Here is an 18921-nt window from a genome sequence, read left to right as displayed (position 1 = left end):
ATAAACAGGGTGACAACATACAGCCTTGACATACTCCTTTCCTGATTTGGAACCAGTCTGCTGTTCCATGTCCAGTTCTAACTGTTGCTTCTTGACTTGCATACAGATTTCTCAGGAGGCAGATAAGGTGGACTGGTATTCCTATCTCTTATTTAAGAATTTTCCATAGTTTGTCGTGATCCCCACAGTCAAAGGCTTTGGTATAGTCAATAAAGCAGAAGTAGATGTTTTTCTGGAACTCTCTTGCTTTATATTCTGTCACATTATTCATTTTCAAGAAAATTTCTGCCAAATATCTAAGTCTGAACAACCAGAGTTGTTCAGTGGGTCTGTCATTCTTCCAAATAAAAATGGTGGTCCAGGAAAAAGGGCTCAGCAACATAAGCGGTAAGACAACCATTTCACACTTCATAAGAACCTTATGCATACTTCCCATTTTGCTAAACAAGATACTTTAAATGAATGAACTGTGTTTTACCCACCACTGCTTTTACATCATCAACACAAATGTCAACACTGTATAAAAAGGCAAAGAATACTTTAGTATTATTATGAAAAAAAAGTTTTGACTCACAGAGCCCAAGGGTACCACAGACTACTCTTTGAGAACTGCTGCTTCAGTGTGTATCCCTGTTCCATACTTTACCCTCAGATTCCCCATTTTTTTCTAACTGCTATTGAGGCAGCAGAAGACCCATATTTATTTCCTCTTGTATTCTACAGAATAAATTTTTGACATCAATAAGGTAATCAATGGCTAGACTTTCAAGCTGGGGCACAAAAGCCTAATCAAATATTGAATACAGTTAAAAACCTATACATATGCAGAGGTAATTACTATACTGTTTTTTGGTAACAAAACTCAGAAAGACATTGATTGACAAAACCCAGAAAGCCTAATTGTCATTTATACGAAAACCACCACCACCAAAGTTAAAGTCAGGAAGTGCGCTCCGCAGCCCCGCGGATCTGTCTCTTGCTTCAACAGTGCTTGGACGGAACAGACCCAGGGGCGCCCCTTGCTCCAGCCTCCGACCACCCTCCAACCTTTTTTCCAGTCGCAACCTCTGGAGTCAGCTACTCAGCTGTCCGTGATCACCAGGACCAGCCACCACTTTTTAACTCCTTATTATTACCGAGCAATCATGAGCTCCCAGATTTGTCAGAATTATTCTGCCGAGGTGGAGGCCGCAGTCAACCGCCTGGTTAACATGCAACTGCGGGCCTCCTACACCTACCTCTCTCTGGGCTATTTCGACCGCGACAGTGTGGCCCTGGAGGGTGTGGGTCACTTTTTTCGCGAATTGGCCAAGAAGAAGCGCAAGGGTGCAGAGCATCTCTTGAAACTGCAAAACCAGCGTGGCGGCCGCGCCCTCTTCCTGGACATGCAGAAGCCATCTCAATATGAGTGGGGTAAAACCCAGGACGCTATGGAAGCCACCCTTCTCGTAGAGAAGAACCTGAATCAAGCCCTGTTGGATCTGCATGGCCTGGCTTCTGCCCTCGGAGACCCCCACATCTGTGACTTCCTGGAGAACCGTTTCCTAGATGAGGAAGTGAAACTCATCAAGAAGATGGGTGACCACCTGACCAACCTCCACAGGCTGGCTGGTCCCCAGGCTGGGTTGGGCGAGTATCTCTTCGAAAGGCTCACCCTCAAGCATGACTAGGAGCTTCTGGAGACCAGTGGCCTTTGAAGAACCCACCTAACATCAGGGCTGCCTGAAGCCCCTCTCTGCAGCCAGGAGGCAGCTTTTTAACACCCTGGAGCCCTCTCTCAAGCCTTGGACCAAATGGAAACAATAAAGCTTTTTGCAGCAAAAAAAACACAGAAAGTTAAAGTCACTCAGTCGTGTCAGACTCTTTGTGACCCTATGGACTATAATTCTCGAGGTCAGAATACTGGAGTGGATAGCAGTTCCCTTTTCCAGGGGATCTTCCCAACCCAGGGATCAAACCCAGGTCTCCCACATTGCAGGCAGACGCTTTACCAGCTGAGCTGCCAAGAGAAGCCCTAAAGCCAACAATGTTAACAAGGCACATTTCAGAACACAGCCCTTATACTTTGGTTATTAAAAAAAAAAAACTTTATTTACTGCTCTATTTTTAATATTTCATGAGTAATTTTTAACATTTTCTGTACAAATTTGATTCAATAAAACTAAAGAGGAAAAAAAAAAAAACTAAAGAGGAGCTGTTGTCTGTTTCAGAACTTTCTTCTTTATCTACATTAGAGAGTTAAAAGAGCTATGTTGCAAGGAAACCCCAATTAACATGATGCACCCTGTTAGGCAACACATGCTTAAACAAAATCTAAATTTTGAGTCACATAAGTCCCTAATAAAATTATTCAAGATGACAAATCCAATGTTGATAATTCTAAGTAGTATGCCTCATAAGTGATTAGATAGTAGTAAACAAAAGCATAACTCTTGATAAAACACTGATGACTCACTCTGCCACTAGCCTGGCTGAGGACTTGATCACGTCATCTCAGGATCTCTCTAAAGAATCTCTTGTCTTCAGCTGCTGTTCAGAGGAAGCAGTTAGAAGAAGCCCTAACTAGCTTCCCAGAGTTCCTTTACATTCAGTTTTTGTTTAGAGAAAGAAGTTAGTGCTGGGAGCGAGCTCCGCCCGTGGCAAAGGTCATGAGGAAGGAGGCTCGGCATTCGCAAAGGCGGGATCGAGCCTCAGGAGTCCCCCTGGAAATTCTCGAGCATTTACCCCCAAAACCAGAGTCTGCCTACTTTCTGCTTTGTGCTTTCACCTACACCTCTGACTTTACGGGGGGCTGTCCCCCACTACCTCTCTCTGAAAAAAGAGTTAGCTTACAGCTCCAGTTAATAATTCCTGGGTTTGACAGTGTTTCAACCTACAAACTCCTTTGGAAATCCTCTAGCCTGCCTGAATAGGTTTCTCCGGCCACATGTGATTGTTCAGAGCTTCCCAACTGTGAGAGGCAGGAGATGTTCTAAACTGTCTAAACACAGATTCCTTTGAGTAGTTAAAAGACTGATTAGAAATTGTATTGGTGAAGGGTTTTTTACTTATTGGGCCAATGTTTGCTGCTAAGTCTCCATATCCCTTATCTGCTGTGTCCCTGGCAGTGTATTGATTAATATAATTGGTGTAAGTAGTACCTTTAATTCTTTTTCTTGTTGTAGCCCACCACACCTTTGCCCTATAGGAATGCAACTTTAATGCTTTTGGAGGGTGGCGCCTGACTAATCACCTTTAGAGAAAAATAAGTTTTCTGAAGAAAGGGTCTTAAAATGTTAACAGGCCTCCTGGCCAGAAGATGACGTAAATCACCTAAACTTTTGCATATGATAAGTTTGAAAGCCTGGCTTTGATTAGGATCAGGAACTGCTGTCCTTGCATGACTCTACCCCTTCCCCCATTATCCTCTATGCATAACTTAAGGTACAAAAACTACTTTGGAAAATAAAGTGCGGGCCTTGTTCACCAAAACTTGGTCTCCCCATGTCGTTCTTTCTTTCACCTTCTGGCTGAATTTTTCCTCTGAGGCGGGGAAGCTCGTCAAGCCTACTAATTTTGCCTGGGCTTCTAAGATCTGACCGGGGAGGCCTTAGTGTCTCCTCTCCTTTGGGAGAACGGGAGGACGCCTGCGGCCTTCGTAGGTGACGTAAATTCCCTGCTTTGGAATTTTATTCAGCCTCTTTTCTTCACTGAATTTTCCTACTGAGCTATCCTTATTCTATTACTCTTTATATCCTTAATTAACGTTTAATTAAGCAGTTGTTTCCTGATCCTCGCCGACTCCGTCTCTCCTTCAAATACCCTGGATCAGCCAGGGCTAGACCCCAGCAAGTTAGAATTGGTTGACTAAAAATAACACATGATAACACTCTTCCTGACTTTATCTTCTTCAGCAGTTACTAAACTCTGCCATGTAAGGCCATTTACTACCCAATCAATCTGATCTCATATGAATGCACATAAATCCTATGCTTCATGTTTCCCAAATATATCAAGGCTTTCTTGCCCTAAATCATCTTTGAGTATACATTTCTCTATTCTTAAGTCTTCTTTATCCTTTTCTCTTACCCATCCAAATGCTCAGTAAAAATTATTTCCCATGTAAGGTCATGCTTGTTTGTCCCTGTTCAGAAAGATCCCTCACATCCTCTTAAAACAAGTTACACAGGAAAATAAATCCAGAGAGTATTAAAGTTGGACTGGAATTCATTTGATCCATTTCCTTATTTTGTGAAGAATCTGACTCACCAAAATGTAAGCAGTTTACCTAAAGTCACACAAATTTAATTACTATCAGAACTAAGACCAGAATTCAAGCTTACTAACAACTCTTTATCTCATGTTTTTTTCTTAATTACATTAACATATTGGAACATTCTTTGGCAATGAATTACAACTGTGCATCATTAATTATTATTTTAAATGTGTTCCTACCCAAGACTTCAAGCAATTCAAAAGCAAAAGATTATACAGTGTCCTCCATCAGTGGTGCTGGGGAAACTGAACAGCTACATGTGAAACAATGAAATCAGAACAGTCTCTAACACCCAATATAAAAATGCATTAAAGAGCTAAATGTAAGACCAGATACTACAAGACTCTTAGAGGAAAAAATAGGCAGAACACTCTTTGACATAAACTGAGACAATATCTTTTTGGATCCCACCTTCCAGAGTAATGAGAATAAAAGCAAAAATAAACAAATAGGGTTCTAATTAAATTTAAAAGCTTTTGCATAGCAAAAGAAACCATAAACAAAATGAAAAGACAACCTACAGATGGTAAAAAACATTTGCAAAAATGATGCAACTGACAAGGGATTAATCTCCAAAATTTACAAACAGCCCATGAGCTCAATATCAAAAAACAAACAACCCAATCAAAAAATGGACAGGGGGCCTTCCCTAGTGGCTCAATGGTAAAGAATCTACCTGCCAATGCAGGAGACACGGGTTTGATTTCTAATTCAGGAAGAGCCCACATGCCAAAGAGGCAACTAAGTCTGTATGCCACAACTGCTGAGCTCTAGAGTCTGGGAGCTGCAAATACTGAGCCCATGTGCCACAACTACTGAGGCCCTCATACCCTGGAGCCCATGCTCTGCAAGAGGATAAGCCACCTCAGGGAGACGCTTGTGCACTGCAACTAGAGAGTAGCCCCCACTCGTCGCAACTACGGAAAACCCCATGCAGCAATGAAGACCCAGCATGGCCAAAAATAAATCAATAAAAAATATTTTTTAAAAACGAATAGGAGAATTTCCTGACGGTACAACGGTTAGGACTCTCTGCTTCCACTGCAGAGGGCTCAGATTCAATTCTTGGTAGGGGAACTAAGATCCTGCAAGCTGTGTGGCCAAAAAAGAAACAGGAGAGCAGAAGATCTAGTCAATAAATACATATTTCTCCAAAGAAGATAAACAGATTGTCAAGAGGCACAGGAAAAGATGCTCAACACTGCTAATTATTAGAGAAATGCACATCAAAACTACAATGAGATATCTCTTCACACCACTCAAAATGGCCATCATCAATAAATGCTGGAAAGCATGTGGAGAAAGGGGAACCCTCCTATACTGTTGGTGGGAATATAAATTGGTACAGCCACTATGGAAAACAGTGTGAAGGTTCCTTAAAAAACTAAAAATAAAACTACCATATGATTCAGTAATCCCACTCCTGGGCATAGAGAAAACCTAGGTTTGAAAGGATACGTGCAACCCCAGTGTTCATTGCAGAGCTGTTTACAATAGTCAAGACATGGAAGCAACCTAACTGTCCATCGACAGATAAACAGATAAAGAAGATGTGATACATATATACAAAGGAATATTAATCATAAAAAGATAAAATAATGCCACTTGCAGCAACAGAGATGGACCTAGAGATTATTATACTAAGTGAAGTAAAACAAAGACAAATATCATTATCACTTGTATATGGAATCTAAAGATGATACAAATGTACTTATTTATGAAACAGTAACAGACTTAACACACACAGAAAACAAACTTGTGGTTACCAATGGGGAAAGGTGGGGAAGAAGGATATATTAGGAGTTTGGGATTAACATATACACACTACTATATAAAAATACATAATCAACAGAAAACTCTACTCAGTATTCTGTAATAACCTATATGGGAAAAGAACCTGAAAAAGAGTGGATATGCTATGCTATGCTAAGTCACTTCAGTCATGTCCGACGCTGTGTGATCCCATAGACGGCAGCCACCAGGCTCCCCCGTCCCTGGGATTTTCCAGGCAAGAACACTGGAGTGGGTTGCCATTTCCTTCTCCAATGCATGAAAGTGAAAAGTGAAAGCAAAGTCGCTCAGTCGTGTCTGACTCTTAGCGACCCCATGGACTGCAGCCTACCAGGCTCCTCCATCCATGGGATTTTCCAGGCAAGAGTACTGGAGTGGGGTGCCATTGCCTTCTCCGAAAGAGTGGATATATATACACATGTATAACTGAAACACTTTGTTACACACCTGAAATTAATACACTGTAAATCAACTATATTCTAATATAAAATAAAAATTAAATTGAAAAAGGAAGGGATTATACTACTACTATTGCTGCTGCCGCTACTGCTATTACTACTATTCTACTTCCTTTAATACAGATCCTCCCATGTATCATATAATAATGTTTACTGATTTGTATTACTACACTCTGTCCCCAGATGAAATATTATTTTTCCCGAACTTACTAGTTCTTGTATGAAACAGCACTACACTAGATGATATATCAACTATCCTATATTAACAAAAATATCTTTGGAAAGATGTATACTTTTCCCCTAACAACCAATTCATGGCTTTAGTCTTTAGTCCTTTTCCATAAAGCAGTGTATTTTTTTGTTTATTTCTTCTACTAACAGAGTCAAATGCCTAAAAAGCATCAAATGATGATGTGATAAGGTTCTTTATGTATTATATTTTAGGAGAATCAACAAAATAAAAACATTTCATTATAAAATAATGATTTACCTATGTTCTACTCCACCATTACTCAGAAATATGTATTTTTTATAAAGGGCAAAAAGATAAATAATGCCTCTCTCCAAATCCTTTCACTTTCTGCTACTTTTCAGTGAAAAACAAGTAGGCGAAACAAAAAACATGCCCAAAACACACTGTACTCTTCTAACAGGATCATTGTTTAATTGTGACACAACTCAAAGATAAACAATTCCTCAATTGTCTACTGAAGAAGATGAGGGGAAGCCTAATACACAACAGAAACGAAAAAAGGAGTGGTGTCTGGAACCAGTCAGTCCAACTAGTAGAAATTACCAAATTTATTATAATTTACTCAGATCATCTATGGTACTCCAACTGCAAAATATACACTACTGGAAAACATGACTTTCAAAGCACAATTGTGCTTTATACTTTTACTTACATTTTCTATAAATACCAAACAAACCTTAATTTTTTAGTGCCTTGTGAATGTAGTAATACAACACTACTTGATAAGATTTCTAACAACCTCTCAATAAGCTCTGAGAGTCCCAACATCACTGGCCTTTCTACCCTGTTCCCCTTCAAAAAAGCCTCAAATATCTTTAAGAGCAAAAGCATTAATGAAAATATCCCAAATCACCTTAAGAGGACAACAACACAGGCCGTGAGAGAAGAGTTCATAAATCAGAAAGGAGTGTTTTCATTTGGTGGCAATGGTCACAACATCAGGCCCATGTGTGGCAAAGCCAAAAAGGAAAAAGAGACAAGAGAGGAAGGGCTGTAGAGAATAACTGGGGCACTGATACAGAATAAAGGAAAAATAAAAAGAAACTTTGCCTCGAACTCTAATAAATACAGGGTTAGATAACATAACAAATCTTTAAATATGCATGGATAAGCTAGTTAAGATGAAAGGGATATTCCCATACAGTGCAAAGCGTGGTGAAACCAGGAACAAGAGAGTAAGCCATTTATCAAACCTGTTATCTGTTATTCTCCGTGGAATTCTGACTAAAGTTCTACTTTGATGGCTGTCACAGGGAACAGGTGATAAAACCCAGAGCTTGCCAAAACTGGAGTCCCTTCCACATAAGGCTAGGACCTAAAAGCTGTCATCTATATGAAATTAAATCAATATGTAGTAAATCCCTCTGCACAGAAGGGAACAAGGAAATCTCAGGTATCCAGAGCACAGTGATAACAACAAGAGTGCAGGGCAATGGGGAATCCCTAAAGAAATCCTAACAACAAAATGCACGTTTGTGGTCTGAAATCCACGAGCCCTATGGCAGTGCTGGTTTAGTCGCCAAGTCGTATCCAACTCTTGAGACCCCGTGGATTGAAGCCTGCCAGGCTCCTCTGTCCATGGGATTTTCCAGGCAAGAATACTGGAGTGGATTGCCATTTCCTTCTTCAAGGGATCTTCCCGACCCAGAAATCGAACCCGCGTCTCCTGCGTCGCAGGCAGATGAGACTTATGAGGTCCCCCCAAATTCCAAACAGGTTTAATTGAATGTGGCCATGTTGGCAGCACTCCCTGGTGAATGACAGAATCACATATAAATACAAAGCCTCTTTGGGAGGAAACAAGTTCAACACAGGTCTCAAAAAATACCCAAAAATCAAATTCTAAGGAAAAGGAGCAGCTCATAGGAAAATTCAGAACACAAACAACACACCATGACTGAGAACTAACCAAAACACACTGGTGAAACAGATGTGAAATAATCTGACACAGAATATGTGTAAGAAACTCAAATATAAAAGCAGGGGGGAAAAAAAGCAAATATGAAAAACAACCATACAGAACTTTCAGTAAAAATTAAAACTTACCATTTGAAGTAAAGAGCAGGGTGGACTCAGCAGAAGAGAGTTAGTGAAGTGGAAGATACATGTGAAGTTCCTAGACTGCAGTACAGAGAGACAGAGAGAAAATGTACAAGTAAAAGGAGTAGGCTAGATAACCTAAGATACATCTACTTCAAGTTCCAGAAGATGACAGAATGAATGAGGAACTCACTCACCAGATAAATTAGAGCTGAGAACTTTCTAGAGCAGATGAAGGACACAAATCTGTAAGTTTAAGAAACCTAATGAATCAAAAGCAGGATAAAATGTAATCTATGCACATCAAAGTTAAGACATCATAGTGAAATTAAGATCAAAAAGTTCTTAATATTGGTCAGAGGAGAAAAAAGGATAAACCTCACAGAAGTGGCAGTTGGACTTTCAGCTTACTTTTTGATACTAACAACGAAAGCAAGAGGACATTGGGATATCTTCAATATTCTCAATATGTTGAGAGGAAAAGATGCCAACAAAACAAAACTATCTTTCAAGAATAAGGTTAAAATAAATACATTATGAGAGACAGAAAATCTTCAAAAGATTGGAATCACTATATACTCTTAACCAAAATCAATTAAGTTTGAAATGAATAACAAAAAGATAACTAGAAGAAAACTTCATGAGTTTGAAAATTTAAAACACCTCTTAAAGACTTAGGGTTAAAAATAGATACAATGGCAATCAGAAAATACTAAGAATTGAATGAGAATGAAAAATCTGCAGGACTAGGATAAACAAAAGGTGGTGCAGGGAGAGTATTATTTAGCTTCAAAAAGAGGTGAAATTTGATACATGCTCTAACAAGGATGACCAAATGTATCACAACCTAATGTTGAAAACTGTGGGACTTCCTAGAACTGGATGTTCACATTGTGTCCAACAGACATCCATCACTGTTTCCCTCTAAAATTTAAAATATCCCACAGTGCCTTTAAGCTCAGTATGGTACTCCAGGATGCCTTGCACAGGTTGGGAACTGTGGGCCTAGAATCTTTACATAGAGGAAAAATGTACTAAAGACATGAAGACCTAAATACATTGTGAGATACTAATGGACATAAATTTAAAGAGTCAATAATGAACAAATGCCACATTTCTTCAAATTAATCTACAGATTCAAAGCAATCCTAATCAAAGTCCCAGAAGAGTTATGTGGAAAACTGGGCAGTTAATCCTAAAATCTACATCGAAGAGCAATAGCATAGCAAAGACATTCCTGAAGAATAACGATGTGGAAAGACTCCACGAAATGAAAGGTCTTGATTAAAAAAAAAAAAAAAAAAAAGGTGGGGGATCTTCCACCAGATACCATACCACTTATGCATCTTTTTAAATCTTTTTCTTTAGCCTTACACGGTGTCTTATCCCAACAACCAGTTCTATACTAGGTGCGGCCAACTTTTTCATGCAGGTACAACATAACAACACCCCTCTTCATTCTGAGCTGCGCAATGCCATGGGATAGCACAGCACCCTCATATGTGCAACCTGGTAGTGCAAGGGAGTCAGCTGTGGAGTGAACCCATGACCAATGGTGGTGGCAACAGAGAGATCCCATCGACTTAGATCCTGTTCCTCATCCTGTTGGATGATCCTGTGAATGATTTTTATATAACTTCCTCAGGGACAATACAATGGAATTGAGTAGCCAGTTACACTGTCATTCTGGCTGCCACTCCCTGTGTGCTTCACTCCCCTTTTCCCACGTTTCCTAATGTAAAGAAAATGTAAACAAGTAGAGGAAAACAATAGAATGCGAAAGACTAGAGATCTCTGGAAGAAAACTGAAAAATACCAAGGGAACATTTCATGCAAACACAGGCAAAAAAAAGGACAGAAATGGCAAGGACCTAACAAAAGCAGAAGAGATTAAGAAGAGATGGCAAGAATACACAGAATTACACAAAAAAGGTCTTAATGACCTGGATAACCATGATGGTGTGGTCACTTACCTAGTCTGACATCCTGGAGTGTGAAGTCAAGAGGGACTTAGGAAGCATTATCAGAGCAAAGCTAGTGCAGGTGATGGAATTCCAGCCGAGCTATTTCGAATCTTAGAAGATGATGCTGTTAAAGTGCTGCACTCAATAAACTCAGCAGTGGTCACAGGACTGGAAAAGATCAGTTTTCATTCTAATCCCAAAGACGGGCAATGTCAAAAAATGTTCAAACTATTGGAAAACTGCACTCATTTCACATGCTAGCCAGGTAATGCTCAAAATCCTTCTAGGTAAGCTTCAACAGTACGTGAACTGAAAACTTCAGATGTACAAGCTAGATTTAGAAAAGGCAGAGTAACCAGAGATCAAATTGCTAACATCTGCTGGATCAAAGAAAAAGCAAGGGAATTTCAGAAAAACATCTACTTCTGCTTCACTGACTATGCTAAAGCCTTTGTTGTGGATCACAACAAACTGTGGAAGATTTTTAAAGGGATGGGAATACCAGACCACCTTACCTGCCTCCTGAGAAACCTGTATGCAGGCCAAGAAGCAACAGTTAAAACTGGACATGGAACAATGGACTGGTTCCAAATTGGGATAGCTGTACATTGTCACTCCCGCTTATTTAACTTCTATGCAGAGTACATCATGCGAAATGCCAGGCTGGATGAATTACAAGCTGGAATCAAGACTGCTGGGAGAAATATCAATAACCTCAGACATGCCTAAGATACCATCCTAATGGCAGAAAGCAAAGAGGAAACTAGAGAGCTTTTTGATGAAGGTGAAAGAGCAGAGTGAAAAAGCTGGCTGAAAATTCAACATTCCAAAAATGAAGATCATGGCATCTGGTCCCATCACTTCATGGCAAATAGATGGGGAAACAATGGAAACAGTGACAGACTATTTTCTTGGGCTCCAAAATCACTGTGGACATTGACTCTAGCCATGAAATTAAAAGATGCTTGCTCCTTGGAAGAAAAGCTATCACAAACTTATAGACAGCATTGTCATAACTGCAAAAGACTGAAAACAACCCTTTATTAGGCTGGGCCAGCCTATGCACTGGTAACAAACATTTCCCAAATCTCAATGGTTTAACACAACAAAAATTTACTTCTAGTGGACACCAGGCTTGAGGAAGTTCATCCTTCTCCTTAAGGTGATTTATAAATCTAGGCTGCTACCATCTTTAAGTTCCACTATCTTAGCAAGCAACCATCAAAATAAGACAGATTGAGGGTGCATATGGGCTCATAACAGTCTAAAGTCTACAAGTGACATGCCTTATTTCCCCACTCTGGTTCAATAAATTAAAGGATAATCCTCAGACTGAGGTCAGCATCCTGCCCAAAACTATGCTTTGCTAGGGTCTGCTAAGTCCTGCTTCTCCTTGCTTTCACCTGAATAGGAATTTGCTTTTAAAGTCATCTTCAAATTATTTATCTTTAGAACTTTTTTCCTTATCAACACACTGGGCTGTAAGCTTTGCTATCCAATATGGGTGGGCCATACTAGCCATATATGGCTATTTAAATATAAATGAATTTAAATGAAATAAAAATAAAATTGTCTTTCAGTCACACTAGCCATACTAGGCAGCACAGAAAGAAGAACATTTTCATCACTACAACAAGTTCAAATTAGACAGTTCTAAACTGTTCATACACAGTCAGAGGATGAGTGGTCAGAAATTTCTTAAGTCAGAAATTTCTAAGTCAAATGTTTTATCTAAAAGGTATAAAAACTAAACTTACACTAAACTTACACTAATATTTTAATTTTATCAAAAACAGGAACACAAACAATTTACTTTTGTATCAAGTCAGTTAAAAGACTAACAAGTCAATAGGCACTAGTCCGAATTTAGCAGTATAGCACAGTCCTCTGAAAACATGCCTAACATTATATATTCTAAGCATTCATGAGCCAGTTGTTGGTTAACACAGAAGAACTTTGCTTTCACTCTCTAGAATTACTAACTTTTAAAGTATAAATGCCAATAAATAGTGATATGGTATTATAAAATCTTTACCTTTCCGAATGTATATATGTAACTGAGTCATTCTGCTGTACACCTGAAACTAACACAACATTGTAAAACAACTATACCCCAATATAAAATAAAAGTTAAATTAAAAAGAAATAAAGTCCTTCTCTTTCGTGAGAATTCTGCAGTCTTTAGTATCTGGGGCAATTAACCCTCAAAGGTCAACAAAGGCAAGATTTGGTTTTCAATTTGTTTTCTCAGATTAAGTCTGCTAGAACTCTATTCCTAAGAGCAACATTCATATGAAAACCTTTGCTCAAAGAGGAGAAAAGCACAATGGACTTCTAAGATACATTTCATCAGTGTGATTACAACAGAAAATCTCTTCCTCATGGTCACTCAAAGAGCACAAATGTGATGTCCAGTAATTGTCTATTTGACAAACTTCTTAAAGAAGTTCCATAAATAAATCTTATATAAACACCAAAGAGAGAAAGTTACTCAAAATGCTAGTTTATACAATTTTGCATTATTATAATCTTAAAGCCAACTTTTCTGTAAACAAAGATACAAAAGCAGCTGTAAGCACCATCACAGAAAGTTTTTCCTTCCTATTATATCCACCACCTAGCCATATTCTGTCAAAGAAAAAACACGCTGTGCTTTTCCCTCCTTTACTTATAGACTATAGGCAAAACTACTTGCCCATATTCTAATTTTTATAAAATTAACATGTACTGTTTTTCTAATGAGGAAAAACAGTAAGTCATTTTCAATTACAAAAAAACCCCCAAACCATACTCATGTTTTAAGAGCTCTTTCAAATAGTTGTTCTTCCTTAACTGTCAAAGTGTCCTTTGGTGGCTCAGAGGTTAAAGCGTCTGCCTGGAATGCAGGAGACCCGGGTTCGATCCCTGGGTCAGGAAGATCCCCTGGAGAAGGAAACGGCAACCCACTCCAGTACTCTTGCCTGGAGAATTCCATGGAGGGAGGAGCCTGGTGGGCTACACCAAGGGGTCGCAAAGAGTCGGACACGACTGAGCGACTTTCACTAACTGTCAAAACTTGATACAACCTCTACTCCTTCTCTGAGCTCCTACTGCACTATTACCATTCCCATGCTGATTACTGCCATAGTGTCTTTCAGTTCCAAACTCATCCTTTTCACCTACTCCAAAAACAGGTCTGGGATCTTTAAGTGTTTTTCCTTGACCGGTTGGCATGATGCTAAGCTTAAACAGCAGAGGGCGCAGGGGAGACACTACAGGAGAAAAGTTTTGTTTTGCTTCCCGGTTCTGGTGCCCTTGCTTCACAAGCTCTCCAGCACCAGGCTTCTACATGGCAAGGTGGCCAGCAGTATAGCAGCCAGAAGCTTCCTCACACTTTCTTCTTGGGAGGTTTTGGAGTGGAGTTAGCACCTCCAACAAACAACTTGCCCTAGCGTCCTAGGGAGCCAATGTCCAGCACATCCACCAGTACAGCACGTCATCACCTTCTCTGTCATCCAAATGATCCACAAGCCATGCTCTCCCCAACAAGGCCTGCACCTCCCCCTTCTGGGGGAAGGAGGACTCTTCCCTAGGTTCTGAGATATCAGCCCTTGGGGTAGCAACTGCTCCTTACTTCTGTTATTCCTGAGTTCTCTGGAGTTCTATTTACTTCTTACTAGCTAACCCCTCTGAAGCAACACAGCAGCAGCAGCAGCAGCAGCAGCTAACCCCTCACTACTCCACTCTCCTGCCATTGTTACTATTCTTTCCATATTCAAATTACTGTCTCTCATTTCTCCCCTGATTGGACCCAGAGTGACAGATACAGTCCTATTCATTAATTTGATATTTACATACTTCCTTGACTGTCAGTTAAGTGACTTCTAACTCCTCTTCTTTCTACAAGATGATGAACTCCTGGCTACCAAGGAACACTTTTCACATTTCTCTGTATCAGACATTGTGCAACATAATGCTCTTTAATACAGAGGCAACAAGTAATGTTTAAAACTACACTTTGATTCATAAATGCTCTACACACCTTCACTAGTTCAAGGCCATTATAAACATTTTCTAGTAACTCGCTTTTTTTCATAATTTCCACCACTGAAAGTATAAATAATCTGGATAGTATAACCAGTGTTCCTAGACTGTAGGGTTTCAAAGTCAGGACCAGTGCATGGACTTAGACCTTCTAGACCTTGTTTAAGACAGGAGATAAAGAACTGCTCATGCTCACAGACTGTTCATGTCTACAGGATCATAAAGGGGCTGAGCATGAATAATATTTATTTTTGTATAAATGTGAGCAAGGAGGTAAAAAATTATGCTCAGAATAAGGATTACAGTTACAGCCAGGTGACTATTTACAAACAAATAAAATAAGTATGTTAAATAAGTATGTTGGGATTTCAGAGTCACACAGTTGGACACGTATGAGATTTTAGGGTAAGCTTCTCTGTGCTTCTGAACACCTAGCAGAAACCCCTTCATCAAGAACAATATCATCAACATTGATGGGACCTCCCATGAGAAAGACTGAGAGAGGAACAGAAGGCTACCTTGGTCCCAAACACAATTTGCCTTGTTATCTTTGGCTAAAACTGTACTCTCTGGGTTATCTCGATAAAATAACTAGCTTGTATAGGATCTGTATATAGTGTTTATCTTCATCAAGCCTCAAAACCAGCACTCTGCAGGATTAATTCAACAGCAAATTAGAATTGATAACAATATCTGGAAGTGAGAAAATACAAGAATCAAGCAATTGCCTTGAATTCAAACACGAAAAAAATTGAACAACTTTTCAAATATCTTTTAGTAGGTTAAAGCAGTACCTCTGGAAGAGTATTAGGTGGACTGGCTGTTTATTACCACTACTCAATGAAATACAAAAATTGAGAGCAAGTGTTTAGAAACTTGTAGAGCAATTTGGCAGAGTAATCTGCTCTTGACTCTAACAACAACAACAAATGGGGCTTGCATTTTGTCTGTTTTTCTTTCATTTTATGGTATATTACAAAAGTTATTAATCCATTACGGAAAGTTTCTAAGAACCACAGACCTAAAATACTCAATTCTAAACACAGAATGCTTTCTCAAAGGATCTGAAGATATACTAATGGCCAATAAGCACATGAAAAAATACTCAACATCATTAGTGATCAGAGAAATGCAAATTAAAACCACAATGAGATACCGTCTCACACATTAGGATGGCTAGAATCAAAAGACAAGGAAAAAGCAAGTTAGTGAGGATGGAGAGAAAATGGAATCCTCCAACACTGCTGGCAGGATTGCAAAATGGTGCAGCTGCTTTGTAAAACAATCTGATAGCTCCTCAAAAGGTTAAACATGGAGTTACTATATAACTCAGCAATTCCACTCCTACGTATACTCAAAAGAACTGAATTGGGAGTAATATTCAGCCACAAAAAGGAATGATGTACACATACATGCTGTAATAGGGATGAACCTTGAAAACTCAGTGCATAAAATGAAACTAGTCACAAAAGACCACACATTATGTGATTCTTCTATATATCCAGAATAGACAAACTTATAGACAGAAAATAGATTTGTGGTTGTCTGGGGTGAGAGAGTGCAGATTGGGGTAAAATCAGTGACTGTTACTGGGTGTAAGATTTCTCCTTGCAGTAATGCAAATTAGAGAGTGGCGATGGTTGTGTAACCTTGTGAATATCACTAAAAAAATAAAAGCAATAAAAACCCATGGAGTCATACACCTTTTAAAGAGTGGATTTTATCATATACAAATTACATCTCATTTTTTAAAATTTAAGGGAAAAGAAAGAAACCACAGAGGGGCAAATGCAGATGGAGAAAGCAAGAAGGACAGAAGAATGGGCACAGGCAAAGATGGAAGGTTTGCCTCTGTTGAAGAAGATATTTTAAAGACTATGTGGTTGTCTCCAGGAGTATTTTGAGGGTAAGAGTTCTAAAATATGATCTGAAGGGCTGACACATCACTGGAAAAAATTACACAGCCTTTCAACGGGGCTTCCCTGACAGCTCAGTTGGTAAAAAATCGCCTCCAATGCAGGAGAGACCCCAGTTTGGGTCCTAGGTCAGGAAGATCCCCTTGAGAAGAGACAGGTTACCCACTCCAGTATTCTTGGGCTTCCCTTGTAGCTTAGCTGGTAAAGAATCTGCCTGCAATGCAGGAGACCTGGGTTTGATCCCTGGGTTGGAAAGATTCCCTGGAGAAGGGAAAGGCTACCCACTCCAATATTCTGGCCTGGAGAATTCCATGAACTGTATAGTCCATGGGGTCACAAACAGTCAAACACACACACACACACAAAAGAGTCAAACACAACTGAGCGACTTTCACCTTCAACAGGACTACTTTGAAGTTATACTTTTTGCTGTAATCAGGAAAACAATCACTTCTAAAACTTCACAGACATGTGTCCTACATTCTATGCTGCTGTTCTTCATATCTGGAAAAAAAGATGGTTGGCAGTTTTAAAAACTTAATTGCTTCGATTTATTCTGTTAGTAAAATTTTTATCCCATGAGACAGAAAAATATGGGAGTAAAACATGTCTGGTTTACCATTTTTAAGAAATCAGCACTCTTGGAGGAAAACAATCTTTGAAAATCATTTGCTTTAGGATTTCATAACACTACTGAAACAACCTAATTCTCAAAACTATCTGTGCTTCCCAAAACAGCTTTAACACCAAGTCACTGCAGCTATAACCTAACCATTATTTACTGTCCCAAATCCACTCTCAGTCTCTCCCAGTCTGTTCGCTGCACAGAGAGCCACTTCAAAATACATAAACTTTGTAACTTCAGTCCTCTACTTTAAAGCCTTTCAGTAGGATACTTAAAAGGAAGCCTGCTAGTACATGCATGATCAAGCCTCTAATTTTCCAGACTCTGGAAACTTTAGACTTTAGGCTCTGTAGACTTTCCCTCTACAGGCTTTAAGTTTTGCCCGTTCTTTCTGTTTCTCTGACAGCCATCTCAGCCACATGGCCTTTCTGGGAAATTTTATGTTCAGTCATCCAGTTTCCCTAGAACTGATGAGTTATCCTGGGACGCAAGATTTTCAGTGCTAAACCCAGGAAAGCCCTGGGCAAACTGAGATCGAGTCCATCACCCTTCTTTCTATTCATCACCTCCACCTGTCCAACACCTGCTTTAAGTATTGGCCTAAAGGTCACTTTCCCAGGAAACCTTCTCTGATATCTCCGCACTCCCACGCCAGGCACATTAGTTCACTGCCTTAACATTCATCATAATGGATTTGTTATAAAACTGCCTACCTTAACTAGGTTATAAACTCCACAAGCATGGATCCAGTCAGTATTTTATTGACCATGACATCACTAATACCTAGCACTGTGTGCAGTTCATGTGTCTCAGAGATGAGTACTTGTTGAACGAAAAAAAATCAAACAATGAAAGGTGTATCTGAGGCTTTCTTGGTGACTCAGTGGTAAAGAATCTGCCTGCCAATGCAGGAGACATGGGTTCGATCCCTGGTCCAGGAAGATCCCACATGCCAAGGAGCAACTAACCCCATGTGCCACAACTACTAAGCCTGTGCTCTAGAACCCAGGAACTACATACGACTACTGAGCCCAGGCACCACAACTACTGAAGCCCAGGCACCCTAGAGACCATGAACCACAGTAAGAAAAGCCACCATAATGAGAAGCCCATGCACCTCAATTAGAGAGTAGCTCCACTTGAGAAAAGCCCACACAGTAATGAAGATCTAGCACAACCAAAAAAAAAGAAAAAAAGAATGGTTTTTTTGAGATGGCATCAGAGCAAACTAATCTTTGCAACCCCATGGACTGTAGCACACCAGGCCCCTCAGTCCAAGAAATTCTTGAGGCAAGAATACTCAAGTGGGTAGCCATTTCCTTCTCCAGGGGATCTTCCCAACCCAGGGATCAAACCCAGGTCTCCCGCACTGCAGGCAGATTCTTTACCATCTGAGCCACCAGGGAAGCCCAATCTAGAAAGCTAAGATAATTAAATGCTCCATTTATCTTGATATTCACAACTGATAAAATTCATCCAAGCTCACTTTATTCACCTCACCTTAACCACTATATATTCAAAATAAGACAGCAGGACACTAGTCTAAATTGTCATTACTCAATCTCTATTACAAGTTATTTCTCAGTTTACTACTAA

At 39.6% G+C, this 18921-nt stretch overlaps 1 protein-coding gene and 1 pseudogene across 1 annotated transcript in view; one reads left to right on the top strand and one right to left on the bottom strand.

Annotated features, from left to right (window-relative positions):
* The window catches only part of PAK2 (p21 protein (Cdc42/Rac)-activated kinase 2), a 91127-nt gene that overhangs the window by 58069 nt on the left and 14137 nt on the right, over window positions 1-18921 (bottom strand). The gene's annotated exons all lie outside the window — the stretch shown is intronic.
* Window positions 229-1865, top strand: LOC104984554 (annotated as a pseudogene).

This window comes from Bison bison, unplaced genomic scaffold (assembly GCF_000754665.1).
Source record: "Bison bison bison isolate TAMUID 2011002044 unplaced genomic scaffold, Bison_UMD1.0 scf7180017864032, whole genome shotgun sequence".
NCBI classification, from domain to species: domain Eukaryota; kingdom Metazoa; phylum Chordata; class Mammalia; order Artiodactyla; family Bovidae; genus Bison; species Bison bison.
Note: the sequence above shows the minus strand (reverse complement) of the source record. Positions and strands in the feature narration are given on the sequence as shown.